Below are 17,933 nucleotides of genomic sequence, written 5' to 3' on the forward strand. Positions count from 1 at the left end.
ATGATACTTCACTTCTAAATACTTCAACATGTATCTCCTATGAATAAGACAATCTCCAAATAAGTGCAATATCATGATCACACACAAGAAATTTAACATTAATATAATAATGTTATATATAATTCATATCTAAATTTCCCTGATTTTTCTAATAACGTCCTTTATAACTGCTATAGTTTTGATCCAGGAATCAAACAAGGACCACACAAGCATTTTGTTATTGTTTCTATTTAGTTTTCAATGAAATTGAAGAGTTCTTTCATTTTCTTTTCTTTTCTTTTTTTTTTTTTGTCTTTAATAACATTGACATTTTTTTGAGGAGTAAATGCTCGTTTTACGGGATGAACCTTAATCTGACTTTGTTTTTCTATTGTTTTCTTGTTCTTATGTTCAGATTAAACATTTTTGGTGACACTGTGTCTTCCACATTACAACATATCAATAAGCATATGATGTCAGTTTGCCCTGTTAATTGGTGCTGTTCAATTTGATCAACTTAGTAAGGTTGTATCAACCATATTTGTCCATTGTAAAGATATCTTTTTATTTTTGTAATCATACATGGGGACAAGTTGACACTACCCAAATCCTGTTTTCCTATAAACTTTCACCCAATGGATTGAGCATTCTAATAATGCTGTTTGGTTTCTGCATAAAAATATTAATATATACATATAAAAATTCATGAAATATATATAAGTATACACACATATAAACACATATAAATCCACACAGATTTAGATTTTTAAATGGAATTATGTGTACTTAATATCTTATAATAAAGGATGAACTTCTAAAATACCAATATTACACTTGCCACTAAATTTATATTATTAGTTTTGCTATCTCTTGATTAGTCTCAATTATAAATACATATTTCTTAAAAAAGTGCTTTTAGTGGCTCTCATAATTGTTCATTCAGGTTTACTGCACAAGAGAATATCATTGTGTAATATTTTAGGTCTCATAATTTGAGCAACTCTTAAGTACATAAACAGAAACTGTTGGCCTATGGAGAATTCTGTACAAGTTTCTTTTTACTTTTTTTTTTTTCTGTTTGAAAGCAGCTTGTGCATAGCATGGGTCTTGGCTTCAGAAAAGCTTGTAGTGTAATTAATGGAAAAGTCCATGAGCTTAGAAGTGAAAGGCCCAAAGTTCAAGGATTGGATCTACCTGCATAAACACACACACACACACACACTCTCTCTCTCTCTCTCTCCCTGCTCTTTGGATTTGGATTACCTATTTACCCTGAGCTTCATTTTCCTCAAACTTTTTGTGAGATTTTTTAAAGGTCTAATGATCTCTGTGTGTGGAGCCTATAAAAAAATACTTTCTAAACAAGTATTCTCCATGTGAAAAATTATCTGAGTAATCTATCAGGCTTAACGATTCAGTTAGCTGAAGTTTTCTTAGCTTCATGTGAGATCTTTAACCATGGTCATTCTTCTCTTTGTTTTTTTTAAATTTCTACTTCCCTAGTAATGCTTCTCAGAGTATTAGCTGAGTAGACTGTGGTTATCATAATGGTTATCCATTCAGTTACTAATATTTGATACCCATCACTAAACTGTCAGGACAAAAAAACAGACGTTTAAGTTTTATATTCTCAGAGGCATAAGAACTATGTGTATGTGCAGAAAACACTTAAGAAAAAATGAAAATGTCCAGAAGTAACCTACTTCATTTAATTCCCAAGTTTGAATAATAGTTGCAAAGACAATTTTATTTTTTTAATTTAAAACAATTTTTTTAATGTTTATTTTTGAGAGACAGAGAGAGAGAGAGAGAGTGCAAGTAGGGGAGGGGCAGAGAGAGAAGGAGACACAGAAACTGAAGCAGGCTCCGGGCTCAGAGCTGTCAACACAGAGCCCGACGCGGGGCTCAAAGTCATGAACTCTGGGGTCATGACGTGAGCTGAAGTCAGATGCTTAACCAACTGAGCCACCCAGATGCCCTGTAAAGACAATTTTAAATGGTTTCTAACTCTATTTTCCCTTACAAGAGAAGCTTTAGATGTTGGGAGATTCACTAGTGGAATCATTTTTTTTTTTAATGTTTATTTATGTTTGAGAGAGATGGGGAGGGGCATTGAGAGGGAGACAGAAGATCCAAAGCGGACTCTGTGCTGACAGCAGACAGCCTGATGCAGGGCTCGAATTCACAAACCATGAGATCATGACGTGAGCTGAAGTAGGAGGCTCAATCGACTGAACTACCTACGTGCCCCAGTGGAATTGTTTTAATGGAAGCAGATGGATGAAGGGGACAAATACTGGTCTAGTCTCTCCTGCACCAAGGATTCCCCACTTGACCGCATAATACCCTGGGCTTTAGAGCAAAGTGCACAGTGAGCAACTCACCTGTGATCGGACAGACATGGAAAAGAGAGTGCACAGTTTACACACACTGTTATCTGCGAGGCATATGGTGGATATGTTCATGTTTCTGCCACTTAATTGGAACTCTGAAAGTGAGGATTGTGTTTTATTTATTTTTGTATACGTGTTCTCATTCATTTACACAGACATGCATATAAATACTTGCACCCACACACGTCGTATTCTCAAACCCTACATCACACACACACAGCCGGTACCAGCACCATCACCAGTACTAACCGTTATGGATACTTAGTGATTGGGTAACATGTTACTTCTTCAAGCTTCACCATCTCCCTTCACTCATGCCTTGCTATCCCCTCACCTACCCTAAAACAGCTCTACCGTAAGTCAAGATTTTTCTGCAGAAATCAGAAGATATTTATCTGTAATTCTTATAGATGCCGTATGTAGGGAAGCGATGGGAGTTTTGTTGGAGAGGATGCAGTGGCTCTCGAATGAGGGTGAAAGGTGGGACATGTTTCATTAAAATCTCTACAGCTAGCATCTATACACACAATTTTATATATAAAATTGAATCTATATTATTTAGGATATAAGCCCTATTGTTTTATCTTATGATATTGCATAGAATCTTCTAAGCAGGTGGGGACATCTATTTATAAGATGTACTTATTTGGATGGGGCATGTTGTGAAAGATGGTGAGTTTCATGAATATCAAAGGGCTCAGCGCTTTAAAAAAGGTTAAGAAAACTTTACCAATCGATGCCGAATGAAGGAGTCCATCTGTTTTGAAGGCTCAGAGATTTACTCTTTCATTGCATAGGTGCCCTCAGGAACTGAGACGCAAAGTCGTAAGAACCAAAATATAAATGAGACTGCAGTGTAAACCAGAATGGCAGGGAATTCATCGAAAGTCAGTCTTATAAGTGTCCCATGTTCTGGTCTAAATCCCAGGGACCAGTCCATTGTGTCGCCATGGTCACAGTAACTTAGAAGCTAAAATCATGATCAGAAAGCCTCTGTTGATTTTATCTGAAGGAGTGTTGCCAAAAGTACCAAAGTTACTCCACCCCTTAACACTCTACACATTGTAGGTAGGCTTATGTGGCAAAAAAAAAAAAAAAAAAAATCATACTTGGTGAGCATGGGTTTAGACCCAAGAGAGTTAGATGAATCAAATGTTAAATGGCATAAGACTAAAATAATCTGATACATCCATTTCAAAACAGAGATGATCTCTTGAACAGGATTAAAAATACTCAGAGTCCCCTGGCTATAGCACTTCACATTCGTCTCCACACTTGGAACAGCCTTGCAAGTGGGGACTAGCAAGACCTACACTGACAATGCGAGCCCCTCTCCAACCTGGGTGCTTAGACGGTCACAGTCAACGCGTATCTTTGTGTTCTTCTTTTCCCGTTTCCCTAGCTATCTGATCCTTCTTCCGACTGAGAGTCTAGTCTACCTCTTGAGTCTTAATGAGTTGGAAGCTAATGACTTATACCTACACTATGTTCAGCTAGGAGATTAACTGTCAAAAATTAATTGTTCAACCTTTGATTCCTAGTAATAGGGGAACCTCCAGAAACACCTAAGCACTGCTAACAGCAGTTAGCGCTCTAACATTCAATGATTCTAAGGCCAGATGTCTCCCCAGGCGGTGTGAAGAGCATGGAGTTTCTGGTGCCTAAAGCATTAAACTTTAAGGCAAAGAGACTCAAATCCACGGAATCCTGCATGGGCTGTATAAGCCATTCACCTGAAGGGTCTACTTTATAAATACAAAAAAAATAATAAATTTTTGAGATGCACAGTTGCATCACACTGACTCTTCTTGAAGGCAGTTGGTGAGACGTGAGGCAATTTGCCTCGGGAGTCGCCACAATCCATTTAGAAACGGCGGCACAAAAGTCCCATGATCGTCTCCCCCCTGCCAGCCTGAAATGTCAGCCCTGTGGGAAGCTGATAGGTGTTCCTGCTATCAGCGGAAGCAGCACCTCTACATGCGTATCTTCCAGAGTATTTTATTCACTCTACATCCTATGTAAACTGTTGGATTTGACAAGGAGGAGTTGTCAAAGGCAGACTACTGGGAAGGGGCTATGTTCGGTTGAATTTGGCACCAATCTCTCACACTTGACAGCTCAAGTACAGGGTTGCGGATGAGCTATAGAACCTATGAGCCCCCTCAGTCAGCGTGCGCAGACCCTAAGTCACATTTAATTCAGGGAGCCCTGACAGCCCTGCATAAAATGGGAGCAGTAAAATGAAGAAATAGGAGCTGTGTGCAAGAGTGGGCCATTTAAGTTATTTCCTTTTACTGGAGTTTTGGAAAATACGAACCAGGACAACATAGACTATGAGACACCACGAGGAGATCGGCGTTAGCAGTGTAAGGAAAATAAGCCAAACTTTACACCTGAGTGAGGTGATAGGATTTTTAACAGCTAAAAGCTAAAAGCGGAAGCAGGGAAGAGTTTGAAACTGCTTAAAATTCTTATTTTTTAGCCTACATTGTACTTATCTGTATCTGTATCTCCATGTAAACAAAACGAAAGAGAGAGAGAGAGAAAAGAGAAGGATCAAAGTAGTTTTGTATAGTGAATAGAACATTGGATTTGAAAACATCTATATCTAAGTCTTGACTCTGACACTTTCTGGCTGCCTGAGATAATGACCAAGGTATTTAACCTCCTTAAGCCCCATCCTTAATTCTCAAATGGCAAAACTAATACTTTACCTACTATATGAATGATTATTCATGCCACGATAATTCTGTATAACAAATCACCCATGACTCAGTGGCTTTGCAAATGATTCTGCAGGGTTGAGCTGATGTTGGCTGGGTTTGCTCACGTGTCTGCTGTAAGCTACGCGTTGGCCGGGCAGTGCTGCTGGACGTGTGTCTAGTTGTCTGATGTTTCTGGGAACCGGCTGGAGCTTGGCTGATTCCAAATGATCTCAACTAGGATTACTGGGGCAACTCACCTCTATTCCATGTGTCTCCTCCTCTAAGGCAGAAGTCAGCAAACCATGGATGGCTTTTCAGCCAAATCTAGCCCACAGGCTATTTTTATAAATAACGTTTAATTGGGACACAGTTGTGCTCATTGATTTTCATTTTTTCTACGGCTACTTTCCTGTCACAATGGCAGAGATGAGTAATTGAAGAGTTGCAAAAGAGACCACATGGCCCACAAAACCAAAAAAAAAAAAAAAAAAAAAAAAACCAAAAAAATTACGGTCTAATCTTTTACGGGAAAAGTTTTGCTGACTCTTGCTCTAGTAGGCTAGCTTGATGTGTCACCATGGCCATGGCAAAGAGCAATAGAGGAAATGGAAAAATGTAAGCACGTTTTCAACATTCTGCATGCATCACATAGGCTAACATGCTATTGGCAAAAAAAAAAAAAAGTCACATGTGTAACTGAAGAATGAAAATGCTAGGAAATAGACTCAACCTCATTAGTGAGAACTGCAAAGTCACATGGCAAAAAGGCATGGATGCACAGAGAGAGAAAGAGTTTAGGCTGTTTATGCAAGCAGTCTACCACATCTGCCCATGTTATGATGTTGTTGTGTAAGGTTCAGTTCGAACACATGTAAAGCATCTTATAAACTCTACCACATTAAAACAGCATTCATTCTAATGTGTAATAATTCTTTTCAGATTCGTGGTAATCTGTTATAGACTCAGTATGATAGCAATAGTTGTAACTAAATAAAAAATATGATACTGGGTGTCTGAACTTGGCCTTCTCCCTCTCATTTGCAATGTGCTGCCTAGGGAGACAGATGGGACAAGGAACAAATATTTGGATAGCCTTATTGCCTCCATAATCAAGTTGGTTCCCAAACTGTGCCCAGTCTGTTCTCTTGAATTATGATCTGCACCCTGCTCCCAACCAAGTGTTTCCTCAAATCTAATCAATTTCTGACTATTGGTGTATAGAATATAGAATAGACAATATTACTGGCCCAAATGTAAAATTTTTGGTTTAGTATTTGCTGGAATAATTGTATATTATCTTTCTATGCATTGTATTAATCATGAAAGTAAGAACTGTGCTAAATTCTTCTCTGAGCTACTAAATCTATAAGCTTGATAACTAATGGTATGTAATTTACTTTTCCTTAATAACTCATATTTCATGACAATACAATTAGACTTGAGAACCAAGAACTGGTTCCAACAACAGTTTTGCCACTAATTTGCATGAGACACTCTTGCACATCACCTACCCTTGCTCTCTCCATTTTTCACACTTAAAAGAAAGAGGTTGAATTAGAAAAACATTTGACATATTCTCTGACTCTAGAAGTTCTATTTGTTTTAAAGGCAGGTATTGGACTCTTCTTTTTCCAGTGGTAAAACGTGAATGGCAAGATGTGGGAATAGTTATAGCAGAAAGCTTGTAGCATCTATTAATGAGGTCAAAGATAAGTTTGTAAGTTAAATATCAACTTGTGATTTAATGTCTTAGAATATTAATCTTTAAATTAATTTTCTCTGAGTATCCAATGTGATGTCACCAAAACCAAATGATCATTTGTTAATTTTCTGGAAAAAAATGCATTATTGCTCCCACTTTTAAGCTTTCTTTCTGTTAAACTTTTTCAGACATTAAACATACTATCACTGCAGTAGTCCAGTCACTAGTAGCGGTGATCATTTGTGGGACAGAGCGGAATAAGATTCCTTGGTTTTTTTTAATTCTTGGCTTCCAGAATGTTGACTCTAAGAGTTAACGAGGTTCCATCTAGTCCAAATATCTACACGTAAAACAGCAGAAAAGGTTTTATTCATTGTTTTATGAAAGAAATATTCACTGAGGGCCTCTTCTGTGCCAGGCACTGCTCTAGGTGCTTGGTATACATTAATGATAGACAAATGAAGATCTTTGCCTCATAGAGTTTGCATTCTAGTGGGGATCCTTTAATTTAGGACTTGTAAAGAAGGCCAAAGGAAAGCAAAAGGATTTGTTCAACTGATTGAACCTATGCTATAATGGGAATTGTCTATGCCAGAGTTCAGGTCACTGTGGCCTGTGGGCCACATCTGACCTGCTACCTGTTATTGTTAGATCCATAAGCTACAATTTTTTTTTCTTTTCTTTTTTACTAATGAGCATTTGCACTAACTTTGATAATTGAGCACACCCTGAACCACAAATAAGCTAAATGGTATCCTTTGAATAAAATTCCATTCTTCTCTCTAGTGGATCTGAATTACAAAAACAGAATTGGGCTCCATTATAATTGTCTTTTGAATTTCCTCAATTAAAAATGTGGAAATTTGCTTTCTCTCTTGTCATAAAAGTAGCTGCGTAACACACTCAATTTTGCTTTTAGTTCACAAAGTTTAAATATTCACTATGCAGGCTCTTACAGAAAAAAATGTTGTCAGTTCCTGATCTACACAACTGAATCAAAAGGACACAAATGGATGCAGCAATGTCTCTAGTTCTTTTTCACTAAATAACTTATGCCAGAATTTAATCAAAGCAACTAAGAAAACTTTATTTCAGGGCACCTGGGTAGCTCAGTCAGTTGGGTGTCAGACTTTGGCTCGGGTCATGATACCACAGTCTGTGAGTTTGAGCCCCACTTGGGGCTCTGTGCTGACAGCTCGGAGCCTGGATCCAGATTCGATGTCTCCCTCTCTCTGTCCCTCCCTCTCTCACATTCTGTCTCTTTCTCTTTCTCTCAAAAATGGATAAACATTAAAAAAATTTTTAAAAAAACTTTATTTCAACATTGATCCTCTTATGTTTGACTTAAGTTATCTATTTTTATTACAAATTATTATGTCCTACATGATATGGCGTATGCTGGAATATTTGGTAATCTTTTAAGCATTCGCTCAATTGTTAAAGGGATTGAGATATTGTTAATTGACCTCTGTGAAAACACAGCTTCTTACCAGCATGTTTTGAATCTGGATGAGTGCTCCCTGGTAGCTGAATTTTCTCCTTGAGATCAGTACTCTTGATGTTACCATGAAGTTTGGAAGGCCTTTTGGCTGTAAAAGTTTCGTGTTGCTTGGATTAGACGTACAGAAATCATGACACTTCCAGTGTAACACTATTACTCACTCACATGTCAGACACGGTAGTTAAAACCATTAATGTTTAATCACTTCAGGTAGTTTACACTAACAGAGAGCAGAATAAACTGTGGGCAAATGAAAGTGAATGGGAGACTCAGAAACCATTGACGAGATTTAATTCAACATCTTTGTTTTTTCCTGGGACATTTATGCTCATGGTGGTGATTTTATATTGCATACATATAATATAGTCATGGTTATTGATTTTAAAATTGTTCTTAGTTTCTTTGATGGATTTAAATTTATTACTATTTTATGGAGAAATAGGATATTGTTCGACTAGAAAAATCACTTCTCATTGCTCTGCCACACAAACGAATTTTAAATTCACGAATTCAAAAATCACCCCAAACCCTTTACCAAAAACAAAAACACTAACCATTACATTTAGAATTCTGAGTTAGAGTTTTAAAATTATTTCAAAATATGAACTAGCAAAATTGCATAGATACCCATTTTTAGGAATCCATCCCAAAGATATACCAGTCCAAAATATGAAAGTACTTGTGAACAAGGCTGAAGCACCTGAATTCACTGAAGCACCAATGAATAGCAAAATACTGAAAATAATCCAAATACCCACCAATAGGGAATAGCTGAATTATCTATGATACACATGGATTATTATGCAGCTATAAAGAATGAGAAAAATTTCTATGTTAACTATGGAATAATCTCCAGGTTGTAAGAATGTGTGTGTGTTCATGCGTGTGTGTGTGTGTGTGTGTGTGTGTGTGTGCATGCCGGTGTGTGCTTATATTTTAAAAATCAATAAAAAGACAAACCATAAGGTTCAAAAAATAACTATTTTTTTTTCAGGGGACAAAGAAGGTAGAGTGGAAGGGGGAAGGATAGAAACTATTCTTTTCTTCCTTTAAATACTTTGTTTTGAAGATGTGACTTTGGAAATGTAAATATTTTACATAATAATAAAATTAAATTAAACACAAAGAGCAATTCCTAAACACTGAAAGTCAAAAGAAAAAGAATCCTCAGAGTGTGTGTTGATGGCATAACCTCCCACAGAGGAACTATCCCAAGTGACTTTAAAGCGTAACAGATTGATTGTACATCCTTAGTGGGACCAAAGAACATAAAAAGACAAACAAACAAAATCTTCTTTTCCGTGATGCTATAGCTGGTGGTAGTGTCAATATTATTCTAAGACGTTTGTGTATTTAGTGTGAAATAAAGCAAATGAGTAGTTATCCTGGCATCGTTGAAAATCAGGATTTAGGGGCATGGCAGAGAGGAGATACAAATATGAAATCAGTTAGTAGAGTGAAAAGCCTGTACTCCTGATTTTGAATTGGAAGTATTAGTTTGAACTTATGATGTGTTTCATCTAAAATGAAACAGAGATAACCTTATTTTCTATCTACGTTCACTGAAAAGAACTAACAGCCAGATGCAGGAAATGTAAGATGAACCTGGTATATAGCTTGTCACATCAGAAAATAAGGATGCTATTCAACACCACTAGTGTCATCTTGAAAAGGACTCAGGGGCCTAAATGAATAGACTCCTGTGTCAAATACAGGATGACTTGAGTATCAGGAGGAATAATTGCAGTAAATTGTAAAACATCAAAGATGTTTAAATCCATGAGTTGATAAAATATTTACAAATACATACACATACATATGTGTACATGCATGCATATTATACATCTAATATACATAAAAGACCACATATATTATCTTCTTTGAAGGATGTTAGGGGTCCCATTGTTTTTGAAAACTGTTAAAAAAAACAAGCATTTATGTTGCCTCTTTTACAAACTGTACCTCAGCGTTACCAATTGCTGTTGAGAGGGAAATGTCTCTTTGTAGAAGAATGCCAGCTAATAATTGAAGAAAAAAAATTTGTCTTTTCAATACCTTATGAATTAATGGATCCAAACAATGATTATTAATGACCACTAACATCACAAAAAGAAGACAGCCAGCGATAATTTATTCCTGAGGGTAGTATACAGCACCACCTATGAAGTTGTCTGGGCAAAAAAAACCAGCATGAGTCTCCACAAGCCTCTAATTTTTAATACAAACTTATAGGAAATACAAAGGATTAAAAGTCACCATGAGGATGAGATTAAAAATTCAGACTGAAGCAAACTTTAAAAGACAAACAATCCATTTTTTCAACAAAAGCTTGAAGAAAGAGAATAAAAGCAACAGAGAAAAAGAAAGACACAGACAGAGAAGGAACCGATAGATAAAAGAAATTTGAGAGATTTATCATCTGTCCATGTATGGATGTCATTTGGATTCTAAATCAAGAAACAAAGTGAAAACCAGTAAATAATTGGGGAAATGTGAACATGATTGAATATTTGATATAAAGGAATATTTTTTTAGAAAAGAATTCCTTTAACATTTTTCGGGTGTGATAATGAGATTGAATATGCAAAAAAGTCTCCATCTTTTAGAAACATCTCTGAAATATTTACAGATGATGTGGTGTCTGAGATAATTTCAAACTGCAGGGATGGGATAGAGGACAAGAAAGGGTGGGTGTAAAGAAAGCGACACTGGTCTTGAGTTTTGAACTGTTGAAGCTGAGTGATAAGTTCATGGAAAATCACTATACTGTTCTCTCTGCTCTTATTTGTCTTTGAAATGTTTTAAAATAAGAGAGAGAGGGAAGATGGCGGCGTAGGAGGACGCTGGGCTCACCGTGTGTCCTGCTGATCACTTAGATTCCACCTACACCTGCCTAAATAACCCAGAAAACCGCCAGAGGATTAGCAGAACAGAGTCTCCGGAGCCAAGCGCAGACGAGAGGCCCACGGAAGAGGGTAGGAAGGGCGGCGAGGCGGTGCACGCTCCACGGACTGGCAGGAGGGAGCCGGGGCGGAGGGGCTGCTCGCCGGCCAAGCAGAGCCCCCGAGTCTGGCTGGCAAAAGCGGAGGGGCCGGACGGACTGTGTTCCGACAGCAAGCGCGACTTAGCGTCTGGGAGGTCATAAGTTAACAGCTCTGCTCAGAAAGCAGGAAGGCTGGAGGACAAAGGGAGGGAGAGCTGCTGAGCCCCCGGATGGCAGAGCTCAGTTTGGCGGGGAACAAAGGCGCTCGCCAGCGCCATCTCCCTCGCCTATCCCCCAGCCAAAATCCCAAAGGGAACCAGTTCCTGCCAGGGAACTTGCTCGCTCCTCGCAAACACCTAACTCCGTGCTTCTGCGGAGCCAAACCTCTGGCAGCGGATCTGACTCCTTCCCGCTGCCACAGGGCCCCTCCTGAAGTGGATCACCTAAGGAGAAGCGAGCTAAACCTGCCCCTCCTGCCCCCGTGCACCTTGCCTACCCACCCCAGCTAATACGCCAGATCCCCAGCACCACAAGCCTGGCAGTGTGCAAGTAGCCCAGACGGGCCACGCCACCCCACAGTGAATCCCGCCCCTAGGAGAGGGGAAGAGAAGGCACACACCAGTCTGATTGTGGCCCCAGTGGTGGGCTGGGGGAAGACATCAGGTCGGACTGCGGCCCCGCCCACCAACTCCAGTTATACACCACAGCACAGGGGAAGTGCCCTGCAGGTCCTCACCACTCCAGGGACTATCCAAAATGACCAAACGGAAGAATTCCCCTCAGAAGAATCTCCAGGAAATAACAACAGCTAATGAACTGATCAAAAAGGATTTAAATAATATAACAGAAAGTGAATTTAGAATAATAGTCATAAAATTAATCGCTGGGCTTGAAAACAGTATAGAGGACAGCAGAGAATCTCTTGCTACAGAGATCAAGGGACTAAGGAACAGTCACGAGGAGCTGAAACGTGCTTTAAACGAAATGCAAAACAAAATGGAAACGACAACAGCTCGGATTGAAGAGGCAGAGGAGAGAATAGGTGAACTAGAAGATAAAGTTATGGAAAAAGAGGAAGCTGAGAGAAAGATAAAAAAATCCAGGAGTATGAGGGGAAAATTAGAGAACTAAGTGATACACTAAAAAGAAATAATATATGCATAATTGGTATCCCAGAGGAGGAAGAGAGAGGGAAAGGTGCTGAAGGGGTACTTGAAGAAATTATAGCTGAGAACTTCCCTGAACTGGGGAAGGAAAAAGGCATTGAAATCCAAGAGGCACAGAGAACTCCCTTCAGACGTAACTTGAATCGATCTTCTGCACGACATATCATAGTGAAACTGGCAAAATACAAAGATAAAGAGAAAATTCTGAAAGCAGCAAGGGATAAACGTGCCCTCACATATAAAGGGAGACCTATAAGACTCGTGACTGATCTCTCTTTTGAAACTTGGCAGGCCAGAAAGGATTGGCACGAGATCTTCAGTGTGCTAAACAGAAAAAAATATGCAGCCGAGAATCCTTTATCCAGCAAGTCTGTCATTTAGAATAGAAGGAGAGATAAAGGTCTTCCCAAACAAACAAAAACTGAAGGAATTTGTCACCACTAAACCAGCCCTACAAGAGATCCTAAGGGGGATCCTGTGAGACAAAGTACCAGAGACATCACTGCAAGCATAAAACATACAGACATCACAATGACTCTAAACCCATATCTTTCTATAATAACACTGAATGTAAATGGATTAAATGAGCCAACCAAAAGACATAGGGTATCAGAATGGATAAAAAAAACAAGACCCATCTATTTGCTGTCTACAAGAGACTCATTTTAGATCTGAGGACACCTTTAGATTGAGAGTGAGGGGATGGAGAACTATTTATCATGCTACTGGAAGCCAAAAGAAAGCTGGAGTAGCCATACTTATATCAGACAAACTAGACTTTAAATTAAAGGCTGTAACAAGAGATGAAGAAGGCATTTTATAATAATTACAGGGTCTATCCATCAGGAAGAGCTAACAATTATAAATGTCTATGCGCCGAATACTGGAGCCCCCAAATATATAAAACAATTACTCATAAACATAAGCAACCTTATTGATAAGAATGTGGTAATTGCAGGGGACTTTAACGCCCCACTTACAGAAATGGATAGATCATCTAGACACACGGTCAATAAAGAAATAAGGGCCCTGAATGATACATTGGATCAGATGGACTTGACAGATATATTTAGAACTCTGCATCCCAGAGCACCAGAATATACTTTCTTCTCGAGTGCACATGGAACATTCTCCAAGATAGATCATATACTGGGTCACAAAACAGCCCTTCATAAGTTTACAAGAATTGAAATTATACCATGCATACTTTCAGACCACAATGCTATGAAGCTTGAAATCAACCACAGGAAAAAGTCTGGAAAACCTCCAAAAGCATGGAGGTTAAAGAACACCCTACTAACGAATGAGTGGGTCAACCAGGCAATTAGAGAAGAAATTAAAAAATATATGGAAACAAACAGAAATGAAAATACAACAATCCAAATGCTTTGGGATGCAGCGAAGGCAGTCCTGAGAGGAAAATACATTGCAATCCAGGCCTATCTCAAGAAACAAGAAAAATCCCAAATACAAAATCTAACAGCACACCTAAAGGAAATAGAAGCAGAACAGCAAAGGCAGCCTAAACCCAGCAGAAGAAGAGAAATAATAAAGATCAGAGCAGAAATAAACAATATAGAATCTAAAAAAACTGTAGAGCAGATCAACGAAACCAAGAGTTGGTTTTTTGAAAAAATAAACAAAATTGACAAACCTCTAGCCAGGCTTCTCAAAAAGAAAAGGGAGATGACCCAAATAGATAAAATCATAAATGAAATGGAATTATTACAACCAATCCCTCAGAGATACAAACAATTATCAGGGAATACTATGAAAAATTATATGCCAACAAATTGGACAACCTGGAAGAATTGGACAAATTCCTAAACACCCACACTCTTCCAAAACTCAATCAGGAGGAAATAGAAAGCTTGAACAGACCCATAACCAGCGAAGAAATTGAATCGGTTATCAAAAATTTCCCAACAAATAAGAGTCCAGGACCAGATGGCTTCCCAGGGGAGTTCTACCAGACGTTTAAAGCAGAGATAATACCTATTCTTCTCAAGCTATTCCAAGAAATAGAAAGGGAAGGAAAACTTCCAGACTCATTCTATGATTCCTAAACCAGACAGAGACCCAGTAAAAAAAGAGAACTACAGGCCAATATCCCTGATGAATATGGATGCAAAAATTCTCAATAAGATACTAGCAAATCGAATTCAACAGCATATAAAAAGAATTATTCACCATGATCAAGTGGGATTCATTCCTGGGGTGCAGGGCTGGTTCAACATTCGCAAATCAACCAATGTGACATACCACATTAACAAAAAAAAAAAGAGAAGAACCATATGATCCTGTCAATCGATGCAGAAAAGGCCTTTGACAAAATCCAGAACCTTTTCTTAATAAAAACCCTTGAGAAAGTCGGGATAGAAGGAACATACTTAAAGATCATAAAAGCCATTTATGAAAAGCCCACAGCTAACATCATCCTCAACGGGGAAAAACTGAGAGCTTTTTCCCTGAGATCAGGAACACGACAGGGATGCCCACTCTCTCCGCTGTTGTTTAACATAGTGCTGGAAGTTCTAGCATCAGCAATCAGACAACAAAAGGAAATCAAAGGCATCAAAATTGGCAAAGATGAAGTCAAGCTTTCGCTTTTTGCAGATGACATGATATTATACATGGAAAATCCGATAGACTCCACCAAAAGTCTGCTAGAACTGATACATGAATTCAGCAAAGTTGCAGGATACAAAATCAATGTACAGAAATCTGTTGCATTCTTATACACTAACAATGAAGCAACAGAAAGACAAATAAAGAAACTGATCCCATTCACAATGCACCAAGAAGCATAAAATACCTAGGAATAAATCTAACCAAAGATGTAAAAGATCTGTATGCTGAAAACTATAGAAAGCTTATGAAGGTAATTGAAGAAGATTTAAAGAAATGGAAAGACATTCCCTGCTCATGGATTGGAAGAATAAATATTGTCAAAATGTCAATACTACCCAAAGCTATCTACACATTCAATGCAATCCCAATCAAAATGACACCAGCATTCTTCTCGAAGCTAGAACAAGCAATCCTAAAATTCATATGGAACCACAAAAGGCCCCGAATAGCCAAAGTAATTTTGAAGAAGAGGACCAAAGCAGGAGGCATCACAATCCCAGACTTTAGCCTCTACTACAAAGTTGTAATCATCAAGACAGCATGGTATTGGCACAAAAACAGACACATAGACCAATGGAATAGAATAGAAACCCCAGAACTAGACCCACAAACGTATGGCCAACTAATCTTTGACAAAGCAGGAAAGAACATCCAATGGAAAAAAGACAGTCTCTTTAACAAATGGTGCTGGGAGAACTGGACAGCAACATGCAGAAGGTTGAAACTAGACCACTTTCTCACACCATTCACAAAAATAAACTCAAAATGGATAAAGGACCTGAATGTGAGACAGGAAACCATCAAAACCTTAGAGGAGAAAGCAGGAAAAGACCTCTCTGACCTCAGCCGTAGCAATCTCTTACTCGACACATCCCCAAAGGCAAGGGAATTAAAAGCAAAAGTGAATTACTGGGACCTTATGAAGATAAAAAGCTTCTGCACAGCAAAGGAAACAACCAACAAAACTAAAAGGCAACCAACGGAATGGGAAAAGATATTTGCAAATGACATATCAGACAAAGGGCTAGTATCCAAAATCTATAAAGAGCTCACCAAACTCCACACCCGAAAAACAAATAACCCAGTGAAGAAATGGGCAGAAAACATGAATAGACACTTCTCTAAAGAAGACATCCGGATGGCCAACAGGCACATGAAAAGATGCTCAACGTCACTCCTCATCAGTTAAATACAAATCAAAACCACACTCAGATACCACCTCACGCCAGTCCGAGTGGCCAAAATGAAGAAATCAGGAGACTATAGATGCTGGAGAGGATGTGGAGAAACAGGAACCCTCTTGCACTGTTGGTGGGAATGCAAATTGGTGCAGCCGCTCTGGAAAGCAGTGTGGAGGTTCCTCAGAAAATTAAAAATAGACCTACCCTATGACCCAGCAATAGCACTGCTAGGAATTTACCCAAGGGATACAGGAGTACTGATGCATAGGGGCACTTGTACCCCAATGTTTATAGCAGCACTCTCAACAGTAGCCAAATTATGGAAAGAGCCTAAATGTCCATCAACTGATGAATGGATAAAGAAATCGTGGTTTATATACACAATGGAATACTACGTGGCAATGAGAAAGAATGAAATATGGCCTTTTGTAGCAACGTGGATGGAACTGGAGAGTGTGATGCTAAGTGAAATAAGCCATAGAGAGAAAGACAGATACCATATGGTTTCACTCTTATGTGGATCCTGAGAAACGTAACAGAAACCCATGGAGGAGGGGAAGGAAAAAAAAAAAAAGAGGTTAGAGTGGGAGAGAGCCAAAGCATAAGAGACTCTTAAAAACTGAGAACAAACTGAGGGTTGATGGGGGGTGGGAGGGAGGGGAGGGTGGGTGATGGGTATTGAGGAGGGCACCTTTTGGGATGAGCACTGGGTGTTGTATGGAAACAAATTTGACAATAAATTTCATATATTAAAAAAAAAAGAAATGTTTTAAAATAAAACATTAAAACATAAAGGGGGAGGTGAACAAAGTCTTCTAAGACCTAGAACTATAGCTTTATCAAAGTCTAAATAAATTAGATGTTGTCTGTTGAACTAATACTTTAAAAATATTTGTACTCTGATGAGCACGGAGTGATATATGGAAGTGTTGAATCACTATGTTGTACACCTGAAACTAATATAACTCTGCATATTAACTCTACTGGAATAAAAATTGATAAAAATAAATGATCAACCGAAGGAAAAAATGTTCTGTACTCTATAGAAGAAAATTATAGACAAGCTGAGGTACATTAATTGGTGCTTATGATTAGCATTTTTATCCACAGTAAAATTTTATATTATTTTCCAACTTTGGATTTCTCCTTTAAAATCTCTGTTAAGATATTGCCATGCAGGGCCAATATCTTAATATAACAGACTCGATGTGCATCTGTACATATATAATGGAGATAATATTTTCTCAAACAATTTAATCTCTTTTAAACCACACATTTTTTGCCATTAGTACATGCCCTGAGACTTTATCACCCCAGGCAAGAAGAGAGTAGGTACCTTCTAGAATTGAGAGGCCCATTGGTAGGAAAGAGGGAAGATATGACACAGGAGAATTCTTCATTGAAGAGGGACAGGAAACCACCAAAAAGAGAGAATGGGTCTAGGAATGAACTGCTACTGAGATCCTATGAGGGGACCTACACCTCCTTGGCCTTTGTGAGAAGATAGAGGCCCCAGTAAGAACTGTGTCCCATCTAATTGGTTTAATAGTGCCCCCTCCCAAAGATGTGTACAAGTCCTAACCCACTAGAACCTATAAATGTGAAGGATCTTTGCAGATGTAATTAAATTAAAGATCTTGACTGGAGATTTTTCTGGATTAGGATGGACCCTAAATCCAATACCAAATCCTT

The sequence above is a fragment of the Panthera tigris genome, chromosome B4 (assembly GCF_018350195.1).
Source record: "Panthera tigris isolate Pti1 chromosome B4, P.tigris_Pti1_mat1.1, whole genome shotgun sequence".
Classification (NCBI taxonomy): Eukaryota; Metazoa; Chordata; class Mammalia; order Carnivora; family Felidae; genus Panthera; species Panthera tigris.